The 20,233-nt window shown below is 42.9% G+C and overlaps 1 non-coding gene across 1 annotated transcript; it reads left to right on the top strand.

The window, feature by feature from the left end:
* Positions 1-5,215: 5,215 nt before the first annotated feature.
* Positions 5,216-5,292, top strand: trnag-ucc (transfer RNA glycine (anticodon UCC)). Its single transcript has one exon. It is a non-coding gene; the product is annotated as a tRNA-Gly (tRNA).
* Positions 5,293-20,233: the final 14,941 nt, after the last annotated feature.

Here is a 20,233-nt window from a genome sequence, read left to right as displayed (position 1 = left end):
AGGGGGATTGCGTGATAAACCTCCAGGTAAACGCTGCACTTCCCAGGAGTCATGTGTATCCTTTGTCCCAGGAGGAGACGTTGGCTATGGAGACATATGTTACGGAAGCTCTGGGACAGGGATTCATTCGGCCCTCCATGTCACCCGTCTCCTCGAGTTTCTTTTTTGTGAAGAAAAAGGATGGTGGCACCGATAGTATGGGAGGTGGACGCGGACATCGAGCGGGCGTTAAGGGAGGAACCTGCGCCTCCACAGTGCCCGGAGGGGCGTAGGTATGTACCGCTCGCTGTTCGTGATCAATTGATTCGATGGGCTCATGGTATACTCTCGTCAGGTCACCCGGGTATTTCGAGGACAGTGCGAGGTCTTAGGGGGAAGTACTGGTGGCCCACCTTGGAGAGGGATGTGCGATTCTATGTCTCTTCCTGTTCGGTGTGCGCTCAGAGTAAGGCTCCTAGGCACCTGCCTCGAGGGAAGTTACAACCCCTCCCCGTTCCACAACGGCCGTGGTCCCATCTTTCGGTAGATTTTCTGACTGACTTACCTCCATCTCAGGGGAACACTACGATCCTGGTCGTTGTGGATCGGTTCTCTAAGTCCTGTCGTCTTATCCCGTTGCCCGGTCTCCCTACGGCCCTGCAGACTGCGGAGGCATTATTTACCCATGTCTTCCGGCACTACGGGGTGCCCGAGGATATTGTTTCTGATCGGGGTCCCCAGTTCACTTCCAGAGTATGGAAGGTGTTTATGGAGCATTTGGGGGTCTCGGTCAGCCTTACATCGGGGTATCACCCGGAGAGTAATGGGCAGGTGGAGAGAGTGAACCAGGAGGTGGGTAGGTTTCTGCGGTCGTATTGCCAGGACCGGCCAGGGGAGTGGTCAAGATACATCCCCTGGGCAGAGATTGCTCAGAACTCACTAAGCCACTCCTCTACCAACATGTCACCATTTGAGTGTGTGTTGGGGCATCAGCCGGTTCTGGCACCATGGCATCAGAGTCAGACCGAGGCTCCTGCGGTGGAGGAGTGGGTACAGCGCTCTAAGGAGACTTGGAGAGCCGTCCAGGAGTCTCTGCGTCAGGCGAGTAGACGGCAGAAGAAGAGTGCTGACCGTCACCGCAGTGAGGCCCCCGTGTTTGCACCGGGGGATAGGGTCTGGCTCTCGACCCGAAACCTGCCCCTCCGCTTGCCCTGCCGGAAGCTGGGTCCGCAGTGTGTAGGGCCATTTAAAGTCCTGAGGAGAATAAATGAGGTGTGTTACCGATGTTACTTCCTTCTTATTATCGTATTAACCCCTCATTTCATGTGTCTCTCCTCAGGCCGGTGGTAGCTGGTCCCATGCAGGAAGGTGAGGTGCCGGAGGTCCCTCCACCCCCTCTGGATATAGAGGGGTCCCCGGCGTACAGGATAAGGTCCATTCTGGACTCCAGGATGCCGGGTGGAGGGGCCTGCAGTACCTCGTGGGCTGGGAGGGGTACGGGCCGGAGGAGAGGTGCTGGTGGGTCCCGGTGCGGGACATATTGGATCCATCTATGCTGAGGGAATTCCATCGCCATCGAATTCCATCGCCTCCATTCGGATCGCCCGGCGCCTCGCCCTCCGGGTCGTCCTCGAGGCCGGCGTCGGCGCGCTGCGGGAGCTGCGCGTCAGGAGGGGGGTACTGTCACGAGTATCACCGAAGGTGGCTCCTCCTTCCCGTTCGTGTGGTGCTCGGCGGTCGTCGTCGCCGGTCTACTAGCTGCCACCGATCCCTTTTTCCCTTTTCGTTTGGTTGGGTCTAATTGGTTTCACCTGTTTATTGTTGGTTGTTAGGGTGGTGTTATTTAAGTTCGTTTAGCCCGTTTATGTTTGTGCGGGCTTGTTTCTCTGTTTGTATATGAGGTTGTTATTTTCATTGGGGTTTTTCCACAGTCTGGATTTATTTTCCAGTTTTGGACTTTATTCAAGTCGGAGTTTTACGCCAATGTTTTTGACGTTACCAGTTGTTATTCTGGTTGGACATTAAAAAGTGGTTTTCCCCGTTACCTTTGCTCTCTGCGCCTGACTCCTTACAATTTTCCTCATTGAGTGTAACAGGGTAGGAATAATCCTTAACATATCTAAAACTAAAAGCATTGTATATGGTACAAATCATTCCCTAAGTTCTAGACCTCAGCTGAATCTGATAATGAATGAAGAGGAGACTAAACTTATTAATGTTACATTAGATTCTAAACTGTCACGGTCAAGGCATATTGATTCTATTGTTGTGAAGATGGGGAGTGGTCTGTGTGTTATAAAGAGATGCTCTGCATTTTTAACCCCACATTCAACCAAACAAGTCCTGGAGACTCTGGTTTTAACACATCTTGACTATTGCATGGTTATATGGTCAGGTGCTGTGAAAAAAGGACCTAGGAAAGCTGCAGCTGTCACAGAACAGAGCAGCACATCTTTCACTGTCAGCAGAGTGTTAATATCAACAAGATGCCTGCCAGTCTCACTTGGCTTAAAGTAGAAGAAAGAGTGACTGCATCACTTCTTGTTTTTGATGAGAAATATAGCTATGATGAAAATTACACATTGTCTGTATAACCAAATAACATACAGTTCTGACAGATATACATACGTACCCAGCCAGACATGCCACCAGGAGTCTCTTCACAATCCCCACATCCAAAACAAATTTAAGGCAACGCACAGTATTGCGTAGAGCCATGTTTACATGGTGCGCCCTTCCATCTCAAATTACACAAGCAAACCGCAAAATCAGTTCTCCCAGTATGTATTTGAAATGTACGTACTGTAGCTCTAACCTTGCGCTGTTCTTGTCTTTTTATTGTTCTGTTTTATTTGTCCCACCAGAAACAGTATTCAGAAAATTCCAAATTTGTACTTATTCGGAGGCAGAGCTCATTAGAATAATACCCAGCTTGCTTTGCAAGCGTTTGACCAAAAACGGAAATGGAAAAACAATCAGCAGACACCCTTATCCAGAGTGACTTACAGTCAGTGCATTCAACTAAGGTAGATAAACAAGAACATATCACAGACGCAGCAAGATTTTTTTCCCCCTGATAATGCTATTGTAAGTGGTCTGTTGGTGGTCTGTTTTGGTCATCATTGTGGCCACTTTTTAAGCGTGTGAAAAAGTGCATGTGACAAGGTGGGAGCAATAATGCATCATCTGTTGTGATGCTCTTTCTTATATTAAGGCTTCAAATATTTTTACAGTGATATAATGCTTAGTTCATTGAAAATGTATGTGAAGAATATTTATTTTCAATGTCAATACACAATGTAATTTCAACATCTGGAAAACACGTCTTTCTGACTTCCGAAGTTATCTTTTCACCTTTCATTCGGCACCTAAAATGCACCTAATTTCAACATCCGGAAAATCCGTATATTTTTTCGATGTCCGGAAAAGACGTCTTTCAACAACCTGAAAATACGTACAGTATTTTCACCTTTCATTCAGCACCTAAAATGCTTTGGGAAAATACATCTAAAACGTGCATTTTCGATTGAATTTTGCTTAATGGGGAGCCATTGTTTTGAACCATTCATGGGGCTGTTTCACAGAGGCCTTTCTTTTGGGATGTGATTACCTTTAAAAATAAACAAAGCCCCGGTACCTATTCTTAATTAAAGTACCTGTCGTTTGTGTTTTCTTCTCCTTTTCCCACCATCGCTGCCCCTGGTCAATGAACTAACTCAAAACAGGGAAAACAGTGAACAGTTAGACACATGCCATTTGGCAGTCACATATCAGAGGGATAGAGGGAATTAATCAGTGAGTGTATTTAGGTATGTGTTCATGTGTGTGGAGGTTTGAGTTTCATCATAGAAATAGCTTCATAGAGAGGGAGAAAAATAGAGAGTTGGTAGAAAGGAGAGAATAAACCTCTCTCTTCATTAACTGATGATCATGGTAAATGGCTGTCATTTACTCTCCTCCCTTTTTCCCTTTTCCCCTCCCTCAGACATCCCCTCTCTTCCACTTGACACTCTGTAACCTCTGACCCCTTACCATCCCAAGCCTCCAGGAGGAAAAACTTGACCTCACGCTCTTCCCTTCCTGTCAGCTTTGGTCTCTGTAAGGAGTGGTTTAAATTACCTCAGCTATCATCCAGTGGATCTACACAACCCTACACCTCAACAACCCCCCTCTTCCCTAGCCATAGCACTGAAAAACACAGTCTCCTCCAGTCCCCCCCCCCCCCCACATCCCTCCTAACCTCCCACCTCCCTCTCACAATGTATCCTCCTGTCTCTGATTCCTCTCTTGCACCACTGAATCCACTCTCTAGCCCCCCTAGTGTGTAGCCCCCTTCCTCCCACCCCCCAACCCTGCCCCCTGGTACTGCTACACACCAATAAAATCCCTGGAGACAACAGACTCTTCCCCAATGTTGATGTATCAGTTCATGTGGGGTCGTGACCTCAGTGGGCTTCCGTCACCTTCATACAGATCATTATTATTGCATGTTCATCTTCTCTGGCTCTCTGCTTCTCCTGGCCTACTGCAGCTGCCCCTTGTTATCTAATAGACCTTGGTCCAAATAGTGTACATTTTCTTTACAGTTTTGATTAGGCCTGCATGGATTGCCAGATTGACAGTTTTTGCACTTATGGGACTATTTTGTTTGATCCCCTTGCATCAGGTGAGCTCAGGCAAAGTGTCTTGGCTCTGTGTTAGTGATGCTAGGATAGGGAGTGATAGATAAACACACATGACTCAGTAAGCTTGGTCTCTCTCTCTCTCTCTCTCTCTCTCTCTCTCTCTCTCTCTCTCTCTCTCTCTCTCTCTCTCTCTCTCTCTCTCTCTCTCTCTCTCTCTCTCTCAAGGGCTTTATTGGCATGGGAAACATATGTTAACATTGCCAAAGCAAGTGAAATAGATAGTAAACAAATGTGAAATAAACAATACAAATTAACAGTAAACATTACACTCACAGAAGTTCCAAAAGAATAAACACATTTTAAATGTCATATTATGTCTATAAAGTATGTAAACTTCTGACCCACTGTTATTGTGATGAAAGAAATAAAAGCTGAAATAAATAATTCTCTCTACTATTATTCTGATATTTCACATTCTTAAAATAATTCTGACCTAAGATAGGGAATTCTTACCAGGATGAAATATCTCCATATCCCTTTCGATCTCGTCTCTTCCCATTTCCGTCGATTTCGCTCTCGATTTACACTGGCCCATCTCCTCATCTGGAGATGGTCCCGTGTGGCTCAGTTGGTAGAGCATGGCGCTTCCAACGCCAGGGTTGTGGGTTCATTCCCCACGGGGGGACCAGGATGAATATGTATGAACTTTCCAATTTGTAAGTCGCTCTGGATAAGAGCGCCTGCTAAATGACTTAAATGTAAATGTAATGGAGACAGAAAGAGCAATTGAGAGGGTGCGAGAGGTGAGGGATCAGTGTCAACTCTCCTACAGAGAGTGTCATCTTAAGCTGAGCATGTTTACCTGACATCAGATCATATGAATGTGTTAGTTCCTCTCCTGTAAGGGCTGGATGCTCATTGATGTCATTACATCAATTTGTATATAGTTGAAACGCAACGTTGTATACAGTAGAAGCACAGTGGAAATAGAGTGTTGTTCCATGGAATTCAGATCAAAATGGGTACCCTACATCTCTTGCCTAAGTGTGTGTAAGTTTATGCTGTATGTTTGTGTGTCTGTTTACAGTGCATTCGGAAAGTATTCAAACCCCTTGACTTTTTCTACATTTTGTTACGTTATAGCATTATTCTAAAATGGATTAAATTGCCCCCCCCCCCCCCCCCCCCCCCCCCCCCCCATCAATCTACACACAATACCCCATGATGGCAAAGCAAAAACAGGTTTTTAGAAATGTCTGCAAATGTAATGGCCTTCTAGGCAGAGTTGCAAAGAAAAAGCCATATCTCAGACTGGCTAATAAAAAGAAAAGATTAAGATGGGCAAAAGAACACAGACACTGGACAGAGGAACTCTGCCTAGAAGGCCAGCATCCCGGAGTCGCCTCTTCACTGTTGACGTTGAGACTGGTGTTTTGCGGGTACTATTTAATGAAGCTGCCAGTTGAGGACTTGTGATCGAACCCACAAATGCTGATGCTCCAGATTCTCAACTAGTCTAAAGAAGGCCAGTTTTATTGCTTCCTTAATTAGGACAACAGTTTTCAGCTGTGCAACATAATTGCAAAAAGGTTTTCTAATGATCAATTAGCCGGGAGTGATGGTTGCTCATAGTGGGCCTCTGTACGCCTACAGTATGTAGATATTTCATAAAAAATCAATCCTTTAAAAAATTTTTTTTTTTTAACTTCTTCTCAGAAAAAAATAAGTAAAGATCACCTGGAGAACGCTGAGGGGGAAACTGGAAAGTGTGATTCAACTGCAAATGTCTGGTAGGCATCCTCCAGAGTCCCTCCCTCCATCAGTGAGTCCCGCACCGAGCAGAGCAGAGCCCAGTAAGCAGCATCAGTTCTTTGCGTAAACCAGAGGGAAGAGGAGATGTGACCCGTGAGGCCGACAGAGGTGGAAAGAATGTGCTCTCCAGCCGGTTAACACGTTAACATGGAAGAGAAAAAAAAACCTTGTTCAAGCAGCCGGTTGGTGTTTTTTCCCACCATTCCAAACACCTCATCCGGCATCTAGAGACAGGGAATTGGAGGTAGAGAGAGAGAGAGGAGAGAGAGAGAGGTGGAGAGAGAGAGAGAGAGAGAGAGAGAGAGAGAGAGAGAGAGAGAGAGAGAGAGGTGGAGAGAGAGAGAGAGAGAGAGAGAGAGAGAGAGAGAGAGAGAGAGAGAGAGAGAGAGAGAGAGAGAGAGAGAGAGAGAGAGAGAGAGAGAGAGAGAGAGAGAGAGAGAGAGAGAACTCAGCCATCACTTTTTCACATTCCAGTGGTGTGACCTAAACCCTTGCAGAGCAGAGGGGAATCATTCCTGCCTCACTCTCTCTCGGGGAGCCCCATGCTGTGTGGCTCTGAGGGGGAGAGCTGTTGCCACACGTTCAGGCAGGGGCCTCCCTCCCCGGGTACAGGGGCTGGGGATACCCCTACCTCTCTGGGTCATCCTACAGTGTGTTTCACAGTAATTTAGGTCATCATTTGACTATATCTTGATACAAGATGCATTTTATGTTATATGTGCAGTATAGTTTGCGGCGGCAGGTAGCTTAGTGGTAAAAGTGTTGGCACAGTAACCGAAAGGTTGCTGGATCAAATCCCCGAGCTGACAAGGTATAAATCTGTCATTATGCCCCTGAACAAGGCAGTTAACCCGCTGTTCCTCGGCCGTCATTGTAAATAAGAATGTGTTCTTAACTGACTTGAATAGTTAAATAAATGAAAATATTCTCATCCTAAATTGAGAAAATAAATTAAGCACGCCCTGTTGCCATATCTCTCAAAGAGGAAAACTACATTAATTTATCATACCAGCCGTTAAGTTAAAGTATGTGAGATTCTAGAGGAGATATGTACCAGTATGTCTGTCTGTGGAATTTCAGGGGTCTTTAGAGTAGGAAAACACTCCTCTCACACTTACCCCTCCCCTTCATCTGCTAATGCCATTAAGGCCAGGAGTATTGGGGCCTTCGTGGAAAATTGAAAGAATAAAGGAAGAAATAAACAACAGAAATGCAGACAGCAATGAGGGCTCCTGTTGTTTGAGTAAACAAGCCCAACTAACTGGTGTGGGTGCACGTTGCGCGGGTCAGCTGTTTGTTGACCTGCACCCGCCTGCAATTGCAAATAACCCATCCGCATCCGCCAGACTACATGTGATAAAGTGAAAATCTATCGCCATTCATCCACACACTGTTTCATGACCCTTAACCTGCCCACCCCGCAGTGACTGCGAGTCATGAGTCAACACGCGCATCACTAGTGTGCTTGGAGGCAGAGATAGGCAGTATTTCTGTTACATGTATTTGAAATACATATTTTCGTTACATCAGAGTATTTCGTAATTTGAGTAACACTGGGCTGAACTACACTCCAATGGATTTTGTATTTTCAAAATACTGTAATTTGTATTTTCAAAATACACAATACATTTCAACATCATTTTTTATAGTGGTTCACATTTTGTGGCCCCACTTTCACCCTGCATTGGTATCAGATGTCTGATAGCACTATGGTGTGATAAGAGTCTGATAAATTAACTCAATATAAATGTATGTGTAAAAATGTTGATAAATACTTTCTTGAGGGAAAATGTACTTGATCACAGTTATAGCAAGAAAAGCAATTTTGTAACCTTTACTGAGAATGTTGTTTGGGCTGACTACTTGCTACAACAACACAAATAATTTTGTATTTTAAATAATACAAAATACATGTATTTTAATTAAATACATAAAAAATACAAGTATTTAGAAGTTTATGTTGATACATTGATCTTCATGGTATTTTGTATTTGTATTTTCTAATTGTATTGCCAAGATTTTGCCCATCCCTGAGTGTAGTAGGCGTCAGACCTCTAGGGGGGTCTCGGTCCATGTTGTGGTTAGTTTACAGAGAAAGACCCCCACTTGTTGGTTGGACTGTCTGCTGTCCCATGTATTAGCCAATGGAAAGAACCGATCACCAATCACCCAGAGAGGGAGTGGATTCTAATGTTCCACGTCGAGCCAACATCCTGCTAGGGGCCAAACCACCACCTCCTCCCCCCTGACCCTCCCCATGTTCCCATCGTTGGGGGCCGACCCCCCCAGGAGAAATGACATGTCATCCAGCGTGTCAGCAAGGTCCCCCAGGATCCACAGTGTAAATCAGACAGACAGAGAGAGAGAGAGAGAGAGAGAGAGAGAGAGAGAGAGAGAGAGAGAGAGAGAGAGAGAGAGGAGAAGAGAGAGAGAGAGAGAGAGAGAGAGAGAGAGAGAGAGAGAGAGAGAGAGAGAGAGAGAGAGAGAGAGAGAGAGAGAGAGAGAGAGAGAGAGAGAGAGAGAGAGCTGTTTGCCAGATGTCTCTGTTCGGGTGGCTACAAAGATTGTACACACTGTAAAAAATGACTCTTTGGATCAACCCCCCGAAAATACTTAAACTGGTCACATGTAAATGAGGTTTTGTCAATTGAAAAATACAGCAGTTGTGTGTGTGTGTGTGTGTGTGTGTGTGTGTGTGTGTGTGTGTGTGTGTGTGTGTGTGTGTGTGTGTGTGTGTGTGTGTGTGAGAGGGAGAGAGAGAGAAAGAGAAAAAAGAAGAGAGAGGGAGAGAGAGCGCAAGAAAGAGGGTTAGAGAGGGAGAGAGAGATGACACCCAAGGGAAAGGGAGGGAGAAGGGGTTGAGGGGCTATGACTGTCCAGGGTACGGCTCACCCTGGCTGGGATGACTCAACAGCAAAGCAACCCCTTGTCAGAGATCCTCCACGTCAGCACTACTCCCCCAGCAACCCAGTGGACCCTTCAGCTAGATTTGTGAGACGCTCGTCTGAAGGGAGGGGCTTACATAGGTCATTGTCAATAAAGGGTTGACCAGACTAACCTTGCTTATGTATCATGTAGCATATTTTTTCCGTCTTCCTGCGTATCTGTATGAAATTCCATGACTTTGTGTGCGCAAGCATGCGTGTGTGTAGACGTGTGTGTAGCGCCGTGTTTTCCCCAGCCATGCGAGAGGCTGCATGTGTGTTTATTTAAAACAGTGATGAATGAGAGGAGGGGGACTCTAATGTCTTGAGCAGACAGGCTTCTCTGTAAGTAGGCAGGCAGCACAACAGCCCCCTGACCCAGTCAGCACTGGACCCCTCTATCTCTTTCTTTCTGTCTCTCTTTTTCCTTCTCTGATTCACAACCAATTTTTGAAACCCCTCTTTTCCTTCGTCTCTCTCCCCCTTCTCTCCATCTCTCTCTTTCTCCGATCTTGATCTGACTTTGTTCTCTGTACATAGCCCAGTTGAACACCAATGGAAGCGTCTCCCGTCTCACTCCTGTTGCACCATCCACGTTCTTCTTTCCTGGCTGTAGTCTCCATTCGCCGAGTTGGCTCCTCAAGGTGATCTAGAGAAGAAGATTGGAGGTCCTCCTTAGCTCATAGGGCTCTGGTCAAAAGTAGAGCACTACATAGGGAATAGGATGTGCTTTGGGATGCACCCTCAGAGAGAGGAGGAATAACAACATGGTTGAACAAACAGCAGAACAATAAGGGTTCAGAAAATGTAACTTCAAGAACCTAGAAGATGTCTAGTATTGTCGCAGAAAACATGTTTCTGTAATTACTTAGTTCTAGGCATGGCCGGATACATTGAGGATACTTGGCATCATATATCAATCCATCCCACTTGAAACGAACAGCAACATGCTCTATAGGCCATATAAAGGGTTAATTACTTAATTAAGCTCTATTTCCTTTCAGGTGTGATGAATCTATCCATCTACCTGTCTAACATATCCCATGGAATAAAGTGGCTGGTGGTGTCTCCCATAACTGACGAGTTAACAGTCGTTAATGGCAAACACAAAAATGATCTGCTCTGGTAAAAGGATTACTAAGGAGTCTGGTTTTCTCAGAGTATCCATTTTTCAAAGCTTTGGGACATGTGCGCTTTATTCCGTATTCCATCGATTTGAGGGGAAACAGGACAGAGAGACCAATATTCAGGAAGCCTCAAAGCTGAGGATATGAGGGCAACTGATCTTTTGTCTTTGCTCAAGCTTTGAGGAGTTGGATGTGGTCCATGGTTCTTTTCGCTCAATCACCTGCCTCACGTATCCCAGGGTTTGGCAGTCGAAGGGGGAAGGGCAGACGTGTATGGGAGGGGGGGACATATGTGAAAACCTGTCCCCACAGACACACCACTAGTCCAGGAAGATGAGTTCATCAGAGACCAATGATAGAGCAAGGAGGTAGAGGACAGGTAACAGATGTGGGGGGTGAGGGGGAGTGAGCTGATGTTAGAGTTTAGACTATTGAGATGTGGGTAGAGGTTACGTTAGAATTGGATCTATTGAGATGTGGAGTGAGGATACATTAGAGATTAGAATGCTGAGATGTGGGTAGAGGTTACATTAGAATTTCATCTATTGAGATGTGGAGTGAGGATACATTAGAGTTTAGAATGCTGAGATGTGGGTAGAGGTTACGTTAGAATTTCATCTATTGAGATGTGGAGTGAGGATACATTAGAGTTTAGAATGCTGAGATGTGGGTAGAGGTTACGTTAGAATTTCATCTATTGAGATGTGGAGTGAGGATACATTAGAGTTTAGAATGCTGAGATGTGGGTAGAGGTTACGTTAGAATTTCATCTATGAGATGTGGAGTGAGGATACATTAGAGTTTAGAATGCTGAGATGTGGGTAGAGGTTACCATAGCCATGGGAAGTAGGGGTGCTGAGGGTGCTGCAGCACCCCTTGAAAAAAACATTCAAAAGCTTGAGAAATTTTCTTGTTTTCCATGAAAACATACATAAAATGAGTTGGAAAATGAATAAGAAATATAGTCAAGACATTGACAAGGTTATAAATAATGTTTTTTTTTTTTTTAAATAAATTTTTATTATTATTATTTTGTTATTGGACATACAGTATAAAGAAATACAAAATACAAATTGAACAGATACATCCTTTTACCCCCTATACTTATTGAACCACCTCCTTCCCTTTAACAACAAATTCAACCAGGATGATGCAGTGGGAGGTTTGAAGGATTTCCAGTGAAGCAAGATCTGCCGGCGGGCTATAAGGGAGGCAAATGCTACAATGTCCGCTTCACTTTTAGCGAGACTATGCAACAAAGATGGAACTCCAAATATAGCTATTAGTGGACAAGGCTGCAGGTCAATATCTAGAATTTTTCAGAGAGTATTAAAAAAGGATGATCAATACTCGTGCAGCTTAGCCTGTTAGGCGGGCTGTCCCGATGTCGGTACACTTATGACAACATCCAGCTCTATTGCAGGGCGCGAAATTCAAAATCTATTTTTTTTTTAATATTTAACTTTCACACATTAACAAGTCCAATACAGCATTTGAAAGATAAACATCTTGTCAATCCAGCCAACATGTCCGATTTTTTAAATGTTTTACAGAGAAAACACCACATATATTTATGTTAGCTCACCACCAAATAAAAAAGTGGACAGACATGTAGGAGCAGCACAAGTATGATTCAAGTAGCATGCACAAGCCAACCTAGCTAACCTAGAACCAACCTAAACAACCTAGAAAAAACTACCTCATATGACAGTCCTATAACATGTTACACAATAAATCTATGTTTTGTTCATAAAATGTGCATATTTTAGCTATAAATCAGTTTTACATTACTGCTCCCATCATAGCTACATCATAGCTACAGTCTGAAATCGCACGGGAGTAGCCAGAGAAAATACAGACACCAACGTCAACTACTAATTACACCTCATAAAACATTTCAGAAAAACATATGGTGGATAGCTAATGAAAGACAAAGATCGTGTGAATAGAGCCAATATTTCCGATTTTTGAAGTGTTTTACAGCGAAAACACAATATATCGTTATATTAGCTTACAACATTAGCTAGCATACGGCAGCATTGATTCTAGTCAAACGCTAGCATAGCACAGTTCGACAGATATATGAAAAAGCATCCCAAATTGGGTCCTTATCTTTGTTGATATTCCATCAGAATGTTGTAAAGGGGTCCATTGTCCAGTACAGTCTTTAGTTGGGTTCCAGAACGAAATATTTCCATCTTGTATTAGCAAGCACAATGGCCGTGCGGCGCTAATCTCTCTTTCTTCAAAAAATTATTGCGTCACATCACGTCTAAAGTCCAGAATAAATTTCAATAATATAATTAAAGTATATTGAAAAAACATACTTTAGGATGATTTTGTGACATGTATCAAATAATATCGTAGCCAGCGATCATATTCACCTTTACCAAGCGTCTTCCATGAGCCGAGTCCATTTTCTAAATCGTGCCCAGAATTTCTTTTGAAGTGCGCAGGTCTCACTACAAGATGTTGTGTTCAGCCCCTGGAAGAGATATTCAACTGCTTTCTTCTCTCACTTCCGCATTACACCCAGATGAAGGCGTATGACGTGTTTCTACGGTCCTAAGTGACATGACCTTTTATAGACAAGGTCTTAAAGAGAGACATCGCATTTGGAAATCTCAACTCCGGATAGGAAATCGGCTGTAAAAATAGTTCTGTTCCACTTAGAGAAATAATTCAAACGTTTTTAGAAACGAGAGACTGTTTTCTATCCAATAGTAGTAAATATATGCATATTGTAAGATCAAAAATTTCTTAAGAGGCCGTTTGAAAATGTGCACATATTTTCCAGTTTTTTCAATATTCACCCTGCAGCCATAAGAAGTTAAAACACAAATAAAACATATGGGTATGGTCTGCCGGAGTGAATGAACATCTATCACGTTTCATTCGTGTCTGGGAGGAATTTACTACGTTTTTCTTTGGTGTAGTAAATTCTGTGCAAGACTTTGAACTGAATTAAACTCAACAGAGCATATGAGGATGTGACGTTAACCCTAAGAAGGGCCTCCTCCCACTAGTCATCTGCAAGGTCAAGTTCACGTTCACTACCCCAGTCTGTCTTGATTTTGTTTATTGGAGAGGGTTCAGAGGACAGCATAATGTCATATAATCTAGAAATCAGACCTTGACAATTCCGCAGGAGGGACAAAATCTCCTCTAGCAACGTCTTGGGAGGTAGTTGAGGAGTGTTGGGAAAATGAGAGTGAACAAAGTTACGGGCTTGAAAATAGCGAAAAGATTAGAATGAGCCAGATTGGATTTAGCTGCGAGATCAATAAAACTGACAAACTTCCCATCTAAAAATAAATATTTGAAACAAACCAAACCTCTCTCATGCCACAAAACAAAATCCTGGTCGAGTTTGGAGGGTACAAATAGGTGTTTTTTACAGATAGGGCTTAGAAGAGAAGGGGCAGAAAGTCTAAAATGTTGGCGAAATTGTCTCCAGATCTTCAAAGTAGAGCGCACAATGGGGTTTCCCATATACTTTGAAGGACACAAGGACAGTGGGCACAAGCAAGTGCAGAAAGGGAGGATGATTGGCAGGAGTGTGCCTCTAATGAGCACCGTACCTGGAGCAATACACCAGACCATAATCTTTTGAATATTGATTGCCCAATAGTAAAGATTTTTTTTTAGTGCCAATCCTCCATCTTGTCTCCTTCTCTGAAGTATTGCTCTAAGTATCCTAGGTGATTTGCCTGCCCAGATAAAATGACTGATGAGCCTATCCAACTTGGTAAAAAAGGATTCCGGCAGAAAGATCGGAAGACATTGAAAATGGTATAGAAAGGTGTAGAAAATATTTATTTTAGCAGATTGGATTTTAAGTTTGCTTTAACTCGTGTGACTAGGCTTGCAAAGTTCATTTTATGGAGGGTAACCAGCTAGTGTGTTATATTCACACCCAAATAGGAAAAACCAGAGGGCGACAGACGGAAAGGCAGGGCTCCAAGGGGAATTTGCTTGGTAGCTGGGTTGATCGGAAAACATTCACTTTTCTGAATGTTCAACTTGTAACCTGAAAATGATCCAAACGTGTTTAAAACATGCATTGTGTTATCAACAGAGTTCACAGGGTTAGTCACATATAATAGTTGATCATCTGCATACAGTGACACTTTGTGCTCTTCACCAGCTCGGTGGATTCCAGTGAATAATGGTGATAATTTTAAGGCCAAGGAAAGAGGTTCTATCGCAAGAGCAAAAAGGAGTGGGGACATAGGGCACCCTTGACGGGTTCCTCTGGAGAGGGTGAAGTATTTTGAATTTTGAGAGTTGGTGTGTACGCTAGCCGTAAGAATAGAGCAGACGTATCCATGAGATGAAATTGGACCCAAAACCAAATCTTCCCAAAATCTTAAATAAATAATCCCACTCCACCTGGTCGAAGCCTTCTCTGCATCAAGAGAAACAACAATTTCGGTGTCTGGAGAGACAGGAGGAGAGAGTATAATGTTCAAAAGCAGTCGTACATTGGAAAACAGTTGTCACCCTTAGATGAAACCCGTTTGATCCTCAGATATGACATCCTGAAGGCAGCGATTGTAACGGCTTCATCCGAAGAGGAGGAGCAGGGATTTGACCAAAACGCAGCGTTGTGATATGACATGATGATTTATTTTACAAGACGAAGACGAAACGAAATACACTTGGATAATTACAAAACAAATAATCGATGTAGACAGACCTGGACGATGAACTTACATGAAACACGAAGAACGCATGAACAGGGAAAACTGACTACATAAAAGAACGAACATACAAACAAACCGAAAACAGTCCCGTGTGGCGCAACGACATACACAGACACAGGAGACAACCACCCACAACAAACAGTGTGAAAACACCTACCTTAATATGACTCTCAATTAGAGGAAACGCCAAACACCTGCCTCTAATTGAGAGCCATACCATGCAACCCTTAAACAAACATAGAAACAGAAAACATAGACTGCCCACCCAAACTCACGTCTTGACCAACTAACACATACAAAACTAACAGAAACAGGTCAGGAACGTGACAGCGATCCAACCGGCATGCTAGAACCTTAGCTAATAATTTAACATCAGCGTTCAAAAGTGAAATGGGCCGATATCCACCACATTCCGCCGGATCTTTATCTTTCTTAAGTATAAGTGAGATAGACGCTTGGGTTAGCATCGGAGGAGAGAGCCCTGTGATAACGAGTTGGTGAACATATCTTATAGTAATGGGGCGAGTTGATCTGAGATTGTTTTGTAAAAATCGACGACGAAGCCATCAGGGCCTGGGGCCTTGCCACTTTGCATTAACCTTAGACCCTTTGTTATCTCATCAAGATGCAGAGGGTTGTACAGAACTTTACTCATGTCCATATCAGTGGATGGGATATCCAAGTTATCTGAAAAGTTGTCCATAGCCGTATTATCTGATGGGGGTTCGGATTTGTAGAGGTTAGAATAAAATGACACGAAGGTTGAATTTATATTAGAGGGATCACTTGTAAGCGGAGATATGTACGTGAGAGATAAGATGAGATGCTGACTGGCGTTTAAGTTGGTGTGCCAAAAAGCGGTCCGCTTTGTTCGTTGCAACAGAAACTCTGCTCTCAGTGGAAAGCAGATTAATTTGAGTTTGAAGTTTCAGCCTCTCTGCGTATAATTCAGGGGATGGGGAAGTTGAATTTTGCCCGTCTATTGCCAGGGTTGAGTTTAAAGTGTGAGGATCCTCACACTTTAAACAACAAATATAACCTTCAGTTTCAGTTATTGAAAAATGTTAACAGCGATTGGTGGCATTTCAATGGCCATAAAATGAGTGTAGTCCAGGGCTGAGTAATGAGAAACGTTTGACATTAACCAGTAGGTATTGGTAAATTGTTAAACGTCGTTAGGAGGGGACAATTCAATGAAAGTATACAAACGGACAATTAGCATTTTGGATATGTACAATTAAGCAAACGAAACGTGGGTCTAAACTCTTCAGCTAGTGCAACAATTAAACAAGAGCACAATTGAAAGAGAGGAGTGATAGTATTAGACTCCAATGTCGTAGTTGAGTCCAAGATAAAGTCAATGTAACTGAGAACCATCAGGGACCAACCTCACTAATCACAGCCAACGTAAACCACGGTAGTTCAGTGTCCATAAAAATAAAGAGCAAAAAATACAATTAAGAAATGGTATATATCAAGCAGACCCCAATGAAAAATGTACATAGACAAATATTGGTGGACAGGATCGGTGTCTAACTAGCTAGTAACATTGGTATCCAAAATGACCTAAAGGCTGCCAAACGGCAATGTAGGCTATAGATTGCCATTATTAGTGGAGCAGCAAGTTTAAAGCCTTAGTAAAATGAAAGAAATCAAAATGCTACCAGCGATTGTCTTTGATTAAGAAACTAAACAAGATCAAATGGAAGTTTAAAGAGCAGTGAGATGGTATAGTATGTCATTGTCAACAACAGAAACGAGTTATATGCTGCTTCAAACTTACCTATTGTATCCAGCAAGCTTTAGCATAGGATTGTTTCACAAGAAATAGATCGATAGACGGCCATAGATATACAGTATGTAGCCTAGTGTTTACCCGGTCACTAGAACTAACGTTACTCACATAATACAGGCAGGTGAGATGTATGCGCTGTCGGTAGAAGGACTCAGCTTCTTCAGGATTTTGGAAAAAATGGACCTCGCTGTTAAAGGTGACACGGAGCCGAGCAGGAATGCGGTCCGTTTCTTCGCCAGGCTAGAACTGAAATCCTGGTAGAACTTGATCTTGTGGCCTTGGAAAGTGATGTCGCCGTGTTCCCTTGACCACCGAAGGACAAGCTCCTTGTTTTTGCATCGATGAAACAGCACTATGATGGGACGCAGTTGGCCGCCTGGGCAAGGTTTCGGTGCAAGGCTGTGGTGGGCTCTATCAGGCCAGGGAGATTGGGAAAAGCCTCATTGCCCAAAACTTCCTTGAATAGCTCCGCCATAAACTGAGTTGGATATCCTGTCTCAGAATCCTCTGGCAGTCAAATCATGCGGATATTCTTGCATTTTGATTGTGAAATCAAATCTTCCACTTGTCGGAAGTTTACATACACCTTAGCCAAATACATTTAAACTCAGTTTTTCCCAATTCCTGACATTTAATCCTAGTAAAAACATGTCCTGTCTTAGGTCAGGTCGGATCACCACTTCATTTTAAGAATGTGAAATGTCACAATAATAGTAGAGAGAAAGATTTATTTCAGCTCTTATTTCTTTCATCACATTCCCAGTGGGTCAGAAGTTTACATACACTCAATTAGTATTTGTTAGCATTGCCTTTAAATTGTTTAACTTGGGTCAAACGTTTCGGGTAGCCTTCCACAAGCTTCCCACAATAAGTTGGGTGAATTTTGGCCCATTCCTCCTGACAGAGCTGGTGTAACTGAGTCAGGTTTGTAGGCCTCCTTGCTCTCACACGCTTTTTCAGTTCTGCCCACAAATTACTATAGGTTTGAGGTCAGGGCTTTGTGATGGCCACTACAATACCTTGACTTTGTTGTCATTAAGCCATTTTGCCACAACTTTGGAAGTATGCTTGGGGTCATTGTCCATTTGGAAGACCAATTTGCAATCAAGCTTTAACTTCCTGTCTGATGTCTTGAGATGTTGCTTCAATATATCCACATAATTTTATTTCCTCATGATGCCATCTATTTGTGAAGTGCACCAGTCTGTCATGCAGTAAAGCACCCCCACAACATGATGCTGCCACCCAGTGCTTCACGGTTGGGATGGTGTTCTTCAGCTTGCAAGCGTCTCCCTTTTTCCTCCAAACATAACATTTCTCCAAAAAGTACGATCTTTGTCCCCATGTGCAGTTGCAAACCATAGTCTGGCTTTTTTATGGCGGTTTTGGAGCAGTGGCTTCTCCCTTGCTGACCGGCCTTTCAGGTTATGTCGATATAGGACTCGTTCTACTGTGGATATAGATACTTTTGGACCTGTTTCCTCCAGCATCTTCACAAGGTCCTTTGCTGTTGTTCTGGGATTGATTAGCACTTTTTGCACCAAAGTACGTTCATCTCTCGGGGACAGAACGCGTCTCCTTCCTGAGCGGTATGACGGCTGCCTGGTCCCATGGTGTTTATATTTGTGTACTATTGTTTGTACATATGAACGTGGTACCTTCAGGCGTTTGGAAATTGCTCCCAAGGATGAACCAGACTTGTGGAGGTCTACAATTTTTTTCAGAGGTTTTTGCTGATTTATTTTGATTTTCCCATGATGTTAAGCGAAGAGGCACTGATTTTGAAGGTAGGCCTTGAAATACATCCACAGGTACACCTCCAATTGACTCAAATGATGTCAATTATCCTATCAAAAGCCATGACATAATTTTCTGGAATTTTCCAAGCTGTTTAAAGGCACAGTCAACTAGTGTATGTAAACTTCTGACCCACTGGAATTGTGATACAGTGAATTATAGGTGAAATAATCTGTCTGTAAACAATTGTTGGAAAAATGACTTGTGTCATTTTAGTAGATGTCCTAACCGACTTACCAAAACGTGGTTGAAAAACGAGTTTTAATGACTCCAACATAAGTGTATGTAAACTTCCGACTTCAACTGTACTCTATATAGTACCAGTCAAAGGTTTGGACACACCTAGTCAGAGTTCCAGAGTTCTCCTTTATTTTTACTATTTTCTACATTGTAGAATAATAGTGAAGACATCACAACTATGAAATAACACATATGGAATCATGTATTAACTAAAAAAGTGTTAAAGGGCATGTCACCCTATCCCCTTAATAATCCAGCCCCCTGAATCCAAGTGTTTAACACTGGGGAGGGGACCAGTAACTTTATAATCAAACTTGTTCAATTTAGAAGCAGCAGTCATTTTTCAGACTTTGGTCATCATACTGTACTTTGATCTGATTTTATCCAAATGTCATTCAATTTCATGAAAAACATAATTTTGACTGTTCATGACCTGTAATATATTTTTTGGTGATACCTAAAGGAATCCTGAAATTCAAAATCAAATAGCTAAATTATCCTTGGAATTACCATCCTCAATCAACCAGTGTTCTGGTTATAATAAACATCATGAACACGTACCACGCTGCGCTTTGGTCTACTCCTTCTTCCTCAGACGAACATCGTTACAGCATTAAGAAGGAAAGAAATTCCACAAATTAACTTTTAACAAGTCACACCTGTTAATTGAAATGCATTACAGGTGAAGCTGGTTGAGAGAATGCCAAGAGTGTGCAAAGCTGTCATCAAGGCAAAGTGTGGTTACTTTGAAGAATCTCAAATATAAAATATATTTGGTTTATTTAACACATGTTTAGTTATTACATGATTCCATATGTGTTATTTCATAGTTTTGATGTCTTCACTACTATTCTACAATGTAGAAAATTGTAAAAATAATGAAAAACCCTGGAATGAGTAGGTGTGTCCAAACTGTATACTGAACAAAAATATAAACACTACATGTAAAGTGTTGGTCCCATGTTTCATGAGCTGAAATATAAGATCCCAGACATTGTCCATGCGCATGAAAAGCTTATTTCTCTGAAATTTTGTGCACAAATTTGTTTACATTCCTGTTATATCCTGTCTGTTTGGCCCTGTCCGGGGGTTTCGTCGGACAGGGCCACAGTGTCTCCCGACCCCTACTGTCTCAGCCTCCAGCATAAATAATTTATGTGTCGGGGGGCTAGGGTCAGTCTGTTATATCTGGACTATTTTCCTGTCTTATCCAGTGTCCTGTGTGAAT

Source organism: Salvelinus fontinalis, chromosome 10 (assembly GCF_029448725.1).
Source record: "Salvelinus fontinalis isolate EN_2023a chromosome 10, ASM2944872v1, whole genome shotgun sequence".
Lineage (NCBI taxonomy): Eukaryota > Metazoa > Chordata > Actinopteri > Salmoniformes > Salmonidae > Salvelinus > Salvelinus fontinalis.
This window is presented reverse-complemented; position numbering and strand designations above follow the sequence as displayed.